Source organism: Symphalangus syndactylus, chromosome 5 (genome assembly GCF_028878055.3).
Source record: "Symphalangus syndactylus isolate Jambi chromosome 5, NHGRI_mSymSyn1-v2.1_pri, whole genome shotgun sequence".
In the NCBI taxonomy this organism is placed as follows: domain Eukaryota; kingdom Metazoa; phylum Chordata; class Mammalia; order Primates; family Hylobatidae; genus Symphalangus; species Symphalangus syndactylus.
The window spans coordinates 6,027,479-6,041,738 of NC_072427.2; the positions used below are offsets into that span (position 1 = coordinate 6,027,479).

General features: G+C 43.5%; 1 protein-coding gene across 2 annotated transcripts in view; it reads left to right on the forward strand.

The window, feature by feature from the left end:
• Positions 1-14,260, forward strand: part of CERS3 (ceramide synthase 3) — a 138,886-nt gene that overhangs the window by 4,015 nt on the left and 120,611 nt on the right. For both annotated transcript variants that reach the window (XR_008657561.2, XM_055277068.2), the window contains exon 2: positions 10,260-10,639. The gene's annotated coding sequence lies outside the window, so the exon portion shown is untranslated. The remainder of the gene's footprint in view (positions 1-10,259; positions 10,640-14,260) is intronic.

The window sequence follows — 14,260 nt, forward strand, 5'->3', positions numbered from 1 at the left end:
TCGTAGCCAGTGGGCTGAACCAAAGGCGAGAATAGTATTGGGTTTGGTGGACAGTAAGGTGGGGCAGGTGGGGTGGGGATTGAACTTCAGAGGGTAGTTTAGGAAGTAGATAATCCTAGAAGTTCAGATTTAATGTAATCGGCGTAAGGAAGCCATAGTTCTGGAGCAAGAAAGTAATTTGATGGGGGCTGTGTTTTGAGATTACTTGGTAATAGCAAGCAGGAGGACAGCTCCCTCTCAGGACCAGAAAGGGAAGGGAAACAGCCTCCTAGGACTGGAATCTCAGCACCACTTTCAGTCACACTGATGGCCAGCTCTCCTGGGATGCTTTGATGGCACAGAAGCAACTGATAAGGGGAAATGCATTGGGTTTTGAGCTTCGCCTTGAGAGGGTTTGGAAATGATCAAAGAGTGACCAAGCCTACCTGATATGGTTAATCTTTGTGTCCCCACCCAAATCTCATCTTAAATTATAATCCCCATAATCCACATGTGTCAAGGGAGAGACCAGGTAGAAGTAACTGAATCATGGGGGCAGTTTCCCCCATGCTATTCTCATGATAGTGAGCAAGTTCTCCTGAGATCTGATGGTTTTATAAGGGGCTCTTCTCCACTTCACTCAGCACTTTTCTTCCCTGCTGCCTTGTGAAGAAGGTGCCTTGCTTCCTCTTCACCTTCTGCCATGATTGTAAGTTTCCTGAGGCCTCCCCAGCCATGCCAAACTGTGAGTCAGTTAAACCACTTTCCTTTATAAATTACCCAGTCTTGAGCAGTTCTTTATAACAGTATGAAAATGGACTAATACAGTACATTGGTACTGCAGAGAGTGGGGTGCTGCTATAAAGATACCGGAAAATGTGGAAGCAGCTTTGGAACTAGGTAGCAGGCAGGGGTTGGAACACTTTGAAGGGCTCAGAAGACAGGAAGATGTGGGAAAGTTTGGAACATTTTAGAGACTTGTTGAATGGCTTTAATAAAAATGCTAATAGTGATGTGGACAATAAAGTCCAGGCTGAGATGATCTCAGATGGAGATAAGGAACTTGTTGGGAACTGGAATAAAGTTGACTCTTACTATGCTTTGGCAAAGAGGCTGGTGGCATTTTTCCCCTGCCCTAGAGATCTGTGGAACTTTGAACTTGAGAGAGATGATTTAGGGTATCTAGTGGAAGAAATTTCTCAAAAGTAAAGTGTTCAAGAGGTGACTTGGGTGCTCTTAAAAGCATTCAGTTTTATGCATTCACAAAGAGATGATTTGGAATTGGAACTTATGTTTAAAAGAATTGCAGAGCATACAGGTTCAGAAAATTTGCAACTTGATGATTCAATGGAAAATAAAAACCTATTTTCTGAGGCAATATTCAAGCCGGCTGCAGAAATTTGCATAAGTAACGAGGAGCCAAATGTTCATCACCAAGACAATGGGGAAAATGTCTCCAGGGCATGTCAGGGGTCTTAACAGCAGCTCCTCCAATTACAAGCCCAGAGGCCTAGGAGGAAAAAATGGTTTTGTGGGCTCGGCCCAGGGCCTGGCTGCTTCGTGCAGTCTCAGGACTTGGTGCCCTGCATGCCAGCCGTGGTTAAAAGGGACCAATATAGAGGCCAGGCCATCGCTTCAGAGGGTGCAAGCCCAAAGCCTTGTCAGTTTACATGTGGTGTTGGGACTGCAGGTGCACATAAATCAAGAATCAAGGTTTGGGAACCTCTGCCTAGATTTCAGAGATGTATAGAAATGCCTGGATATCTAGGCAGAAATTTGCTCCAGGAGTAGAGCCCTCAAGGAGTACCTCTGCTAGGGCAATGCAGAAGAGAAATGTGGGGTCAGAGTCCCCACACAGAATTCCTGCTGGGGCATTGCCTAGTGGAGCTGCAAGAAGAGGGCCACCATCCTCCAGACCCCATAATGGTAGATCCATTGGCAGGTTGCACCGTGCTCCTGCAAAAGCCACAGACACTCAACGCCAGCCAGCGAAAGCAGCTGGGAGCAGGGCTGTACCCTGCAAAGCCACAGGGACAGAGCTGGCCAAAACGACAGGAACCCACCTCTTGCATCAGTGTGACCTGGATGTGAGACATGGAGTCAAAGGAGGTCATTTTGGAACTTGAAGATTTAACTGCCCTGCTGGATGTCCGACTTGCATGGGGCCTGTAGTCCCTTTGTTTTAGCCAATTTCACCCATTTTGAATGGGTGTGTTTACCCAATGCCTGTACCACCATTGTATCTAGGAAGTAACTAACTTGCTTTTGATTTTACAGGCTCATAGATGGAAGGGACTTGCCTTGTCTTAGATGGAACTTTGGACTTGGACTTTTGGGTTAATGCTATAATGAATTAAGACTTTGGGGAACTGTTGCGAAGACATGATTGGTTTTGAAATGTGAAAGGGACATGAGATTTGGGAGGGGCCGGGGCAGATGATATGGTTTGGTTGTCCCACCCAAATCTCATCTTAAATTGTAATTTCCATAATGCTCACATGTCAATGGAGATACCAGATGGAAGTAATTGAATCATGGGGGCAGTTTCCCCCATGTTGTTCTTGTGATAGTGAAGGAGTTCTCATGAGATCTGATGGTTTTATAAGGGGCTCTTCCCCACTTCGCTTGGCACTTCTCCTTTCTGCTGCCTTGCTTCCTCTTCGCCTTTTGCTGTGATTGTAAGTTTCCTGAGGCCTTCCCAGTCATGCTGAACTGTGAGTCAGTTAAACCTCCTTGCTTTATAAATTACCCAGTCTCAAGCAGTTCATTATAGCAGTATGAAAACAGACTAATACACTGCCAAACAGCCACAATGCTACACATGCTCACTTCAACCTCAAGCTTGGTCTACATTTCTCTAATGCCCTCTGGAACAACCAAATCTTTTGTTAATGAGAAGGCAGAGTGTGAGTGTCTTTTTCTTGGGAATGAGTCATAGTTGGCTGACATTACGAACCTTAGCCTAGCTTGTGTTTTTCATAGGGCACCCCCTTGTGCTTTTTAAAAAATCCTGCTAGAGAATTCACAGGCTGAAGAGAGGGTACCCCTTCTTGAGTGTCCTCGGTTTCCCAAGTAGTTCTCCCAGTTCTGTGTTAGCAAGTGGCAGGGTAGGATATGGGATAGGTAGTAGAACAGGTGGAAGAGGGAAAAGCTGGATCATAATCTCCTTAAGATCAGGGACATTGCCTTCATCTTTGTATTTCAAGCACCTTGTGCAATACATGTGTCGGATGAATGATGGCTAGGTGAATAAGAAGCATTTTGTTTCCTCATTGTCCTGTTCAGATGTGACATGGTATCAACAGCCCAGGTATCATTCAGACACTCATCACCCTTTTACCTCCTTATTCCTCCTGTCTGTTGAGTGGTGGTGCAACTCATATAAATATATTCAAAGCGCATGGAGCATTGACTGAGATGTCTGCCCAGTGCTCAGCAACGGAATTGTGGATATCGAAGCTACTCAGTTCTATCTTCCAGACTAAGACAGTCATGGGATTGGTTATTTGGGGAGGTGGAAACTTTATCTGCCTACTTCTGTCTATTTCCTAATTTCATATTATGTAGTCTTAGCTCCTCATTTAAAATCTACAACTTAGGCCAGGCATGGTGGCTCATGCCTGTAATCTCAGCACTTTGGGAGGCCAAGATGAGCAGTTCATTTGAGCTCAGGAATTCGAGACCAGCCTGGGCAACATGGTGAAACCTTGTCTCTACAAAAAATACAAAAAGTAGCCAGGTATGGTGGCATGTGCCTGTGGTCCCAGCTACTTGGGAAGCTAAAGTAGGAGGATCCCTTGAGCCCAGGAGGTTGAGGTTGCAGTGAGCCACGATCACACTGATGCACTCCAGCCTGAGCAACAGAGCAAACCCTGTCTCAAAAACAAGCATAAAAAACAAAATGCACAGCTTATTCTTTCATGGATGTGGGATATGAAATAGTAAATCTTGAGAGTCAATCTTCTCTGTGGTCTTAATTTGTACTTACATATGAGCATATGAATATACCCACATCACATGCACATGTGGATACTTCTTTCTGCACTTCTGTATAATAGGTCTGTGAACCCTTTTGGTCATCTGTGTGAGTGTGTGCTTGTGTCTGTTTTGGCAGTCATGCTATATTTTTATTCTTAACTCCCTTAGCTCCTTCAAAAGATGTGATGTGCCTGGCGCATAGCATGAACCCAGTAAATACTGGCTGAATGAGTTAATGACTGAATGCTATGTTCAGAGAACAGGAATGCCTGCAACTTGGAAACTTTACACAATCCTTGTACTCGAAATTTAAGTGGAGAAACTAAATCTATATGCAGAAAATAAAGTCTGTTACAAAGTAACATAAGAATAAAATAAAATTAATTAAATATACTATGGACCCCAAAATCTGAGATAGGTCTCAGTTAATTTAGAAAGTTTATTTTGCCAAGGTTGAGGACACACATGCATGACACAGCCTCAGGAGGTCCTGAAGACATGTGACCAAGGTGGTAGGGGCACAGCTTGGTTTTATACAATTTAGGGAGACATGAGACATCAGTCAATACGTGTAAGATGTACATTGGTTCAGTCGGGAAAGGTGGAACAACTTGAGGTGAAGATGGGGCTATTTGAAGTGGGGAGGGGACTACCAAGTCATAGGTCGATAAGAGACAAATTACAGAGTTGTAAAAACATTGAATGAGTTAGTATATTGAAAAGCACTTAGAACAATACCTGGCTCACAGCAAGCACAGAGTGAGTGTTAGCTATGATTATGGTTATGATGACTATAATTATTATTAGTATTGTGAAAGGAAAATAAATCTTGGGGCCCCAAAATCACTAAGCTAAAGGGAAAAAGAAACTGGAAATTGCTTAGGGTTTGCACTAAGCAATTTGAGATGCATTCTTCTGAGTTTCTGATTAGCCTTTCCAAATGAGGCAATCAGATGTGCATTTATCTCAGTGAGCGGAGGAGTGACTTTGAATAGAATGGGAGGCAGGTTTGCCCTAAGCAATTTCCAGTTTCCTTTCCCTTTAGCTTAGTGATTTTGGGGCCCCAAGATTTATTTTCCTTTTACAATACTTATAATAATTATAGTCATCATAACCATAATCATAGCGAACATTCACACTGTGCTTGCTGTGAGCCAGGTATTCTATATATTTTCAGTATGTTAACTCATTCAATGTTTTTACGACTCTGTAAGTATCACTATTATTTTCCTCATTTTGCAGTTGAGAAACCTGAGGACTGAGAGGTTAAGTGACTTGTCTGGAGTCACGCAGCTAAAAAGAATAAGGTCACATAGTGAGCACAAAGTGGTATTGAGGGTTAGCAATGAACATTTTCTGGAGGAGGCAAGTTGAGTCATGTCCTGTCCCATCACTGACAGCCACACCTGTAGCCAGGGGTTGTATGCACAAGTGGCCATTACCCATCTGGCCAGCCCTCAGAGGAGGTGGGTGGTAAGCTGAGAGAGACAGTCGTGTTGAGAGCCTGCTCACATGGTGACGTGGTCTGGCCTGCATACAGCACTGCAGCCTTCCCAGAGTACATGCTAATTAATTCTAAGACTCCTTTGCATGAAGTTCTCAGTATTGACTAAACTCTCCAAGGGAAAAATCTCCCTATTTCCCAGCAAACTCAGAGTAGAACTGACCTCCTTCATGAGACAGCATACTGACTTCAAGTTTTGAAAGAACCCAATGGGCCGGGCACGGTGGCTCACGCCTATAATTTCAGCACTTTGGGAGGCAGAGGCAGGTGAATCATGAGGTCAGGAGATTGAGACCATCCTGGCTAACATGGTGAAACCCTGTCTCTACTAAAAATACAAAAAAATTAGCTGGGGGTGGTGACACGTGCCTGTAATCCCAGCTACTCGGGGGGCTGAGGCAGGAGAATCACTTGAACCTGGGAGGTGGAGGTTGCAGTGAGCTGAGATTGCGCCACTGCACTCCAGCCTGGGTGACAGAGCGAGACTCAATTAAAAAAAAAAAAAGAGAGAGAGAGAGAAGGAAGGAAGGAAGGAAGGAAGGAAGGAAGGAAGGAAGGAAGGAACCCAATGAATTGGGCTTCAAAAAGTAACTACCTACTGTGGTAGAGAGGAAGAGACACAATGGCAAATATATAGATACATAAATGTCCTCCATCAGCATCAAGTGTCAAATGTGCCAGGAACCGTTCTAACCCCTGGGGATTTAGCACTGAACATGGCAGATGAAAATTCCAGTCCTCCTGAAGCTTACATGGGGGAGAGGCAGATAAGAGATACAGTAAGTTAGAAGGTGACAGGTGACATGGAGGAAAATGAAGCAGGAGAGGGGCTGGAGTTTGTAGGGAGGGAGGCCCCCAGGTGAGTCTGGATGCAGGAAAGCACTTGTTCTCCTGACTAATTTGACAGCAGAAGGTCTTCTCCTTAGTTTTCTCACTTTCTTACCAAGTGACCTCTCAGGTTATCCGGCAAAGAGACTTTCAACCCTGGGCCAGGGTGAGTGTGGAAGCGGAGTGGAGGGGGGAAGGGAAGATGAAATTCAGGTCCTCTCATCCTATAATCCATGTGGGGATCTAGAGGAATCATTGTGGCAGGGAGGGGAGATGATTTTATGACAGTAAGACATAGGCTTCAAATTTGATCGGGGTAGGTATTGATCCAGGGATATAAAGATGGCTAAGTCATGTCCCTTGAGAATTCCCAGTGTAGTGGGGAGCCACTTGTGAAGACATTTGCTTGTTTCATTTTATCCCACAGGAGTTTTTCCACACACTTCTTTAAAGAATGCAGTTTGGTCTTACTCTGTCGCCCAGTCTGGAGTGTATTGGGCTGATTACAGCTCACTGCAACCTTGACTTCCCAGGCTCAGGTGATCCTCCCACCTCAGCCTTCCAAGTAGCTGGGATGACAGCTACCATACCCAGCTATTTTTTTTTTTTTTTTTTTTTGTAGAGATGGGATTTTGCCATGTTGCCCAGTCTGGTCTTGAACTCTTAGACTCAAGCAATCCTCCTGCATTGGCCTCCCAAAGTGCTGGGATTACAGGCGTGAGCCATCACACTTGGCAGTTTGGTAGCATTTTGACTTAAATTTCTGTCTGTGAACAAACAGCATTTGAAAGGTCTATGAAAATGATAAGATAAAACATGAGAAGAAAACAGTTTGTTGATAGTAAACCTCAAAAAATTTTGCCGGTTAGGTTAAGAACAATAGGGCCAAAATTGTGTTTGTTAAGTTTCTTGGAAGGGATTCCTCCTTTGAGGGAAAAGCCGGTTGATTCTTACATTTTCTTCTCTAGGAAATTAGGTTAAGGATAGGCTGAAAGCACAAAATGCAACTTAGAAGTTGACCGTTTCCCCTTCTTCCGCATCTACACTCATGCAGCTGTGGGACCTCTGTCCTTGGCTAGGAGAGCTTTTGGCACAGTATCTTGCTGCTGGCGCCCAGAGTCAATTTTCCTGCATCCGGCTTACTGTGTTTTCCTCTTTTAGTTCCTAAGTGGCCCTCCAGAACCTTGACTGGGTTTGTCTCTGGTCTCCACTGCTCCTATCCCTCTGCTTCCCAATTTACTGTGTGAAAGGCACCAGGTACCCGCTTTGTAATGCACCCCTACTGCTCCCCACAACACCTCTCCACCGTCATGCTTAGTCTACATTCATTTGTCAGAGGTCTGATGTTCACTTTTTAAAATGCAGTGAATCATTAACATGCTAATAAGTGATTTAATACCTATTAATGAGGATTCACAATAGAAAACTGATTTAATGTCTCAACTCACTGCTTCAGTTTTCTCATAAAAGGAAACAGCTAAGTACTCCCTAGGAGAAATGATGCCCACGTGCATGCATCTTCCTCTTTCCTGTAATGCTTCCTGGGGTTCTGTCTTTTCTCTTAGCAATGCACTGATACATTTATGGTGAGGCACAAGTAAGAAAGAGAAGAAAAAAGGAATCGCCTTAGGAATCCTTGAGATAACCATATTTGCTTTTGTTTTCAACTCCACACACGGCCTATTTCCTGCCCTGGGTTATTTTCCTCAGAGAAGCTGTGGAGGAGATGAGTAGACTTACACATAGATCCACAGCTCCCACAAAGTCTTCCGCAGCGAAACCTCAGAATTCCTCACTCTCATCCCTCTAGCACAAGTTGTGCAATAGCCTCATTTTTACATCTTGCCCCTGAAGAAGAGGGAAGAATTACACCTTGACGGTGACTCAAAAAAGACAGCAGATGCTGACAGGGTTCTTTTGATTAAACAGGAGTTATAGAACTAAGTCTAAATAGTTCCGATTTGATTTGAACATTATATTTTATCAGCAAATAACGTGTTTCATTATAGAAGTAACTAAAACAAAGCATGAAAACGTGGTTCTACAATGTTGGTTTTTTTTTTTTTTTTTTTTTTTTGAGATAGGAGTCTTGCTCTGTCACCTGGGCTGGAGTGCAGTGGCGTGATCTTGACTCACTGTAACCTCTGCCTCCTGGGTTCAAGGAATTCTCCTGCCGCAGCCTCCCGAGTAGCTGGGATTACAGGCACCCACTAGCACGCCCAGCTCATTTTTTGTATTTTTAGTAGAGATAGGGTTTCACCATGTTAGCCAGGCTGGTCTCAAACTCCTGACCTCAAGGGACTCTCCCACCTCAGCCTCCCAAAGTGCTGGGATTACAGGTGTGAGCCACTGTCCCCAGCCTTGTTCCCCAATATTCTTTTGGCTTGTGTAATTCTAAGAAAGAGAGTCCAAGATGGGGTTCAGGAGCATTCTTTTCCCGAGATATCCCTGGAGTGAAAATGAGTGTTGGATGATCCCTATTTTGGGTACTAATTGACCAGTATTGAACAGCTGAGCTCCAGGGATAGAAAGATATCTAAGGCTTGACCAGTGAGGATTCCCAAAGTAGTGGGGAAGTAGATACAAAAATCAGTTAAGTTGTGATAGTGTAGTAAGTGTTGCAATAAAGGTATACCCACAGGACAGAGAGGGCCGAGGCTAGGGAAGCTTGAGCAGGATTCAGACTTTCATTAGGCACAGAGGCAAGAGAGCAGCTCATGGCAAGGGCCCAGAAGCTGCCCACTGTTGTATCTGGAATATAGCGGGAAAGTGCAAAAGGAAGTCCTGGAGCAGCAGGTTGCAACCAGGCCATTGTGCCAAGGAGCCTGGTCTTGATCCTATAGGTGGAAGGTGGCTGGTAGAGTTTAATCAGCAGAAGAAAAAGAAATGAGAATGGGAACATGAGTTAGGTGACAACTGGATGAAGATGGACCAGACATAGAAAGCCTCATGTCAGGAAACCAATTCTGCAGTGGTCTCCTGGCAGGAAATGAGGCAGACCTGAACTGAGCCTACCTCAGTTAGTGACCAGTCTGCTTTAAATTCAACCCTTCTGCCAGATGGTTTTAACAATGTATGAGCCCATTACTGAAAAACAGAAAGTCTTCGAAGAGAAAGGCAGACCAGGAAGCGCTGAGTGAGAAGTACCCAGTGTAAGGAAGGGCGTTTATTAATCCTCTCTCTTTGAACTAAATTCATTAGTGAAATCTGAGAAACTTTGGAGCTTCAATGAATTTGAAACTGGCATTTCCCTTTATCTGCATCTAGTCGATTTATAATTTGCGGTTATCTATTAGCTGATAAAAAAAGAAAAATGTCTTTCAGCAGTTGAAGACAGCTGATGAGAATCAGGCTCTCAGAGTGGGCGGTACTGCTGATGTTTGGTTTATGAGTGATACAGGAATCAACTTGTTGAAGCTCTCTACTTGTCAAAGCACCTTTAAATAATCCAAGCCCAGAGTTGTTTCATCTTCAGGCAAGAGAAAGTGAAAATGGCTTCAAAGGTACAACATCTCAGATAAACACTATAAAATGCATCCACACTTGCCTTTGAAATTGTAGTGGTTCAAGCACACGGAGACAAGCAACAATGTTTATTTCCTGAGACTAATGAGCTTGTCTGTCTTTGTCTATGATGATTGTTCTTAGAGACAAACAAAAATGTGAATTATATCTGACTGCTCTAAGAAGAAAAGACTGCCAGACTATTTTATTTTTTGGCAGTTATGTGCTTCAAAAAAGTGATTTTTTTCTCAATTCCTAGGAAGCAGGCAGAGAAATCACATTCCTGTGGACCAGTGCTCCTTAGTGGATGAGTTTTATGGCATGGTGGTGGTTTAGTTAGCAAGAAGCCCTGCCTGTTTTCTGAAGAGTACTATACTTGTCAAACCAGCTGCTAGGACAGTGCAGGGTTGTGACTGGTGTTTGGGGTTCTCTCTGTGCATAAGCGCTTTCCTTTTAATACAAACAGCAAGATCATCCTGTTCAGCAGTTGACGAATGACTGTGTGCACCAAAAGGCAACAACGATGAGGCAACTGATGCATTTGTAACTCAATGTCTTGCTGAATTCCAGCTTTCTTTTCTCAAGGTGGTGAAACAGGAAGCAACATCCCATCAGGAAGAACCTGAGGGTGCCATCCAGTAGCTTCGCCTCACGTCACTGACTGCCCTCAGTCAGAAATCTTGACTTGCAACTTTGGAGGGTGGGTCTCTGAAGGAATTTCAGGGCTTACGCAGAGATGAGGTGTGTTGCTCTCTGAGGAGAACGAAGCTGGTTGGATCGTTGGAAGCCACTCTGACTACACTTCACAAGCAAGGGGCACCTTTTGTGGACTGACATTTCAGAAAGGTAGGCGCCATCTCATTGCTGTGGTTAGTATTTGAGGACTTTCAAAACCAAGGTGGCTGTGATTCCGTGTGTGAGCTTGTGTGTAGTATATGTGTGCCTGGGTGCATGACAGAGGGAGGAAGAGGAGACAGAGATTGGGGGAGAGGCAGCCAAATGAAGAAACGTTCATTTTTGGTCTGATGTTTGGGAGAAATGCAGAAAAGAGAGACTTGGGGCTCTATGCTTTGTAGAGTTTTGCTTGGGAGTGTTTAGTAGTGGAGAGTAAATGTCGAGTCCAAACTTCCACTACTGACCTGCATTGCTCTCGGGCGAGTTTAAACTGATTCATTGAGGGTTAGGAAGAAAGGTTTGGGCAGTGAAATCACACACGGTTGAATGCTCAGCATAGCTTGGTTTATCAGGAAAGCCCTGACTCCAGGTGGAATGAAAGGGGTCACCACAGATCTTTGCCAGGTGGCATGGCAAAGGCCATTTCAGACCATCTCAGAGTGCCTTAAACTGAGAACAAGGTGGGACTTGCTCACCCCACAGTGGCAAGCCTTCCTAAGCTGCTTCTGTCTTGAGAGATATAGTGCTCAATGTCACGCCAGGAGAAATTAGCTGTTTAGTTCTAAGGCTGCCAGTGTCATGCAGAAAAATGAAAAAAAATCAAACTACTTTTTCTGATCCAAGCAAATGTTTAGCAAGAATGTTCTGTTAAGCATTTTTATTTTTTTGAAACCTTTACACAAAGCAAGGGAAATAAAGCTTTAGGGCTGACCAGATAATGAATTTTAATTTATTGATTAACCCACAATGTTCAAGTGCCTTCTCTACCATAAGTGAGTGTTTGACTTTAAACTTCACGTTTTCATTGCCTTCCCCCCTACAAGCCCTTTGTTTTTCTTAAAAGGGGTTTCCATTTATAATTTCATCAGCAGAATTTCTGCATAAAGAGATAAGTTCTTTAAAGAGAAAATATGTATATGTTCAAAAAGGTAATAATTGTGTGGCCCTCTCATTAACAGTATTTCTGCCTTTTTCTAAAATATCAATCAAATTGATTTACATAAGCTTGAAGATCATTCTGGGCTAATAATAATCTACATTTACTAAGTCCTTGCTGTGTGTACATGCATTTTCCCATTTAGGGCTCATGATATGCCACTTTCAGATGAGGAATTGAGGCTTAGTGAGATTTACAGTGGTGCAGCAGGGATGTGAGAAAGCCACAGCTTTATTGCCTTTCTGCACACTAAGATTTATGATTTCAGCTCATTCTATATTCCCATTCTATTCCATTAACCCCCCACAGGGTCCTTGTGTGGAGGGATTCCGGAAGCCATGATAATATTCAAATACTCGAACTTGGTATCTTATAACAAAAGGCCAAAATCAATCAATCAATTTATCGCCTGCTTCTGCTGTTAGGGGAAGGCTTGGTGTGGTGGACAGTATATTGACTAGAAAGACAGATCAAAATTCGAATTCCTGCATCCTGCTTACTAACTGTGACCCTGGCAAGTCACTGAAATTCCTTTTTTATTTTTTTGAGATGGAGTCTCGCTCTGTCACCGAGGCTGGAGTGCAGTGGTGTGATCTTGGCTCTCTGCAACCTCTGCCTTCTGGGTTCAAGCAATTCTCGTGCCTCAGCCTCCCAAGTAGCTGGGAGTAGAGGCATGTGACACCACACCTAGCTAATTTTTTTGTATTTTCAGTAGAGATGGGGGTTTCGCCATGTTGGTCAGTCTAGTCTCGAACTCCTGGCCTCAAGTGATCTGCCCACCTCAGCCTCCCAAAGTGCTAGGATTCCAGGCATGACCCACCACACCTGGCCTCAGTGAAATTCTTCAAACCTCAGTTTCCTTATTTATAAGGTAATTATTATAACATCCATCAAACGAGGTTGTTTATTATAAGACATAAAAAGGCAGGGTATGTCAAATGCCTTCCATAGGACCTGACAGAGGGTAGGCCCTTGGTAAACAGTATTCATTTCTCCATTTTGCAGTAATTTCTTCATACTCTTGACATGTTGGATCCTGTTCTAGGATTGGGGGTATCACCAGTGAACAAAGTAGATAAGTCCTTGCCCTCAGGGAGTTGCTTTTCCACTGGTACTTGTTCCTTATATCCTAGTGTACTTTCTTGGGAAATCACTTTGTGATTATCTTTCTTTGTGGAGCTGATCCAGCTTTCAAACAGCCTCTTAAACAAAGTAATGAATGTCCTATGGCAAAAGTCCCCCAAAGCACAGTAAAATCAAGCAAAAAGCAAGAACATCAGATACTTCTTTTTCAAAAGTCAGTTTGTTGTGGTAGGCCAGGAAAGTTATGTTTTTACACACACACACACACACACACACACACGCGCACACCGTTTATGTAGGTTTTCCCTGGCCTCCACACCACAGCAGAAGCACTGCCAGGAGCTGGCGGAGTGCTCATGGGAGGAGGGTGCTGGGCTGGCTCCAAGAGAGCTCCCTCCGCTCACAGAGCATGGAGTGTATCGTGGCAACTGTTCATTTATCTTGGGCCCCAAGCCATCCACACAAGAAGCTTGGACTTTCCAAGCCCTCCCCAGCACGAATTTAGGGATGTGATGCAAAGATTGACCTGCAGATGTACACCTTTACAAGGATGGATTTGGGACAAAAGCGATTGACTTATGTTTTGGCAAAAAGCCTGCAGTCAAGTTCATCAAGTAGGCCAGCTGGCATCAAGAATGGGGTTTTGGCAATCTGTCTCTATGTTCGAATCCGGAGAAACTGCAGATCATAGCAGAGAGATAGCAGAGGGGAACACAGGGAAGCTCTCTCTGGAATCAGATGCAGGTAGATTCTTCTTTCTCCTGGAAACACCTCAACACACAATACAACGATCTAATTGATCTTATACAGCTCAAGTTTGTGGTTTTATTTACTGGGTGGACCCAGGATGATTGAAGAAATCCTTGTGCCAACCCTAGACAGACCAGACAGTTGGCAGTATGAAAGAAGGCATTCTAAAGTAGCGGGACTTACTTTCCTAAGTCCTGTGCAACAATCAAGCCCATCATTTTACAGCCATACTGTATATGCTGCCTTAAGATTTGTTCTTGTAGCTGGAATTTACAATGATGAAAGCATAAACGAAGCTAAAAGTCTAATTAAAATAAATAAATTAGGGCTTATGTATAAAAACCCCAATTGGCAAGTGAACGGAGAGATTAAGAATCTTTGACCTTGTACAAAACTGTAACAGCCACAATTCTCCACAGGGCTTTCTGTTGATGGTGGACAGATGTTCAATCGTAAATGGGCTTCAGTTAGATCACTTCCAAAGTTTGTTATTATCATAATTTCAAGGCTGAGAAGTTCCATTAATAAATAGAAAATAGCTCTCATGAGAAGATTTGGCTTGGATGTCCATGAAACAAATTTTACCTTTCCCAAATATGAGAATTTTAAATTTCTTCATCTGTGAGTATCTTCCTGCTACTCAAATATAAAATTAAAGGGTTCTGGTTATTTATTTTTTTGGCCTACCTAGCCACTGGAAAATCTGTGGAGACAATTTGTGCTAGTGGTGGGATTATATGTTTCAATCTAATGGAAAGTTTCCTTTTTATTGTTTTCTGAGTTAAATCTTTAGGAAATACCAG